This window comes from Aquarana catesbeiana, linkage group LG12, assembly GCF_042186555.1.
Source record: "Aquarana catesbeiana isolate 2022-GZ linkage group LG12, ASM4218655v1, whole genome shotgun sequence".
Classification (NCBI taxonomy): domain Eukaryota; kingdom Metazoa; phylum Chordata; class Amphibia; order Anura; family Ranidae; genus Aquarana; species Aquarana catesbeiana.
The window spans coordinates 221,496,359-221,497,683 of NC_133335.1; positions in this window are offsets into that span (position 1 = coordinate 221,496,359).

Sequence of the window (1,325 nt, forward strand, 5' to 3'; positions counted from 1 at the left end):
GCACCTACAAATATAAGGTAGGCGTTATCCCATTTTGGCTTCAAAAGTGGAAGTACACTTTAAGTTAGGAATGGTAACCTTTATCACTGAAATAAACAAATGAAATGTCTACAATCGCAAGAGCTAGATGCTCAAACATAAGAGCAACCGCTGTTTTAAAATCTAAACGATATTCCTGGAAATGGTCTGTTGTTCTGTCACATAATGTAGCACCTGTGATCAGATTTCGCAGATGTCACAGCAGGTCTCTCGCTTACAACTGTGCGATCGTTATCTTGCGTTAATGACGCTCTGCGGAGAATGATTTTCCGTCGTGTTCGAAAATGGGTTTTCTTGATATCAGTCAGCTAATCAGTCTTTTGCAGTTTTGTGACATTTATTTGCTTTGTAGGCTTTCAGATTGTTACATTACTGCATCAGTCTCTTTTGGATGGTCAGTTGGACTTCATATTCTGGGGACTTTGACACCGCCTGACTTTCTCCAGGGACACAGCTGACCTCACCTGGGGACCAATCCATGCCAGGGGTTTCAGATACCATTAAAAAGGCCCCCAATGGCAGAAAAGATTGTATCCTGGTACCCGGATGGGGTTAATACCTGTAATGATCTCACTGCCACCTAACAACTGCTCATCCCTCACAGTTATCAGTTATTACCATAAGAAAGAAAGAAAGAAAGAAAGGAAAGAAAGGAAAGAAAGGAAAGAAAGGAAAGAAAGGAAAGAAAGGAAAGAAAGGAAAGAAAAGAAAGGTGTGAGTGAGGGACACTCACTTCCAGAGACTCTCCACTCTCATCCCGGACTTCAATTCTATAGAAGAGAAGAGGAAGCTCCAATTTCTACTGGGAGAAGAGGAGCCAACGGTAAAAATTGCTTCCCAATATGTGACAGCGTGTCACCGACTGAGAGGGACATAAAAGACTGGAGGACTTAAAAATCCTTAACATGGACTTATGCCTATTCGCCTCTATATAACCCCCTCCCCCCTTCTTTTTCTTATAGAAACTCAACTGCTTTGGCAATGCTAACATGTATGTGGTCCTGCCAATAAAGCTTATTTGAAAACGAGAGAGAGAGAGAGAGAACACGAGAGAGAACACGAGAGAGAGAGAGAGAGAAAGAAAAAACACGAGAGAGAGAGAGAGAGAGAGAGAGAGAGAGAGAGAGAACAAGAGAGAGAGAACTCACGAGAGAGAGAGAGGGTGAGAAAGAGAACACGAGAGAGAGAGAGAGAGAGAGAGAGAGAGAAAGAGAGAGAACTCACGAGAGAGAGAGAGAGAAAGAGAGAGAACTCACGAGAGAGAGTGAGAAAGAGAACACGAGAGA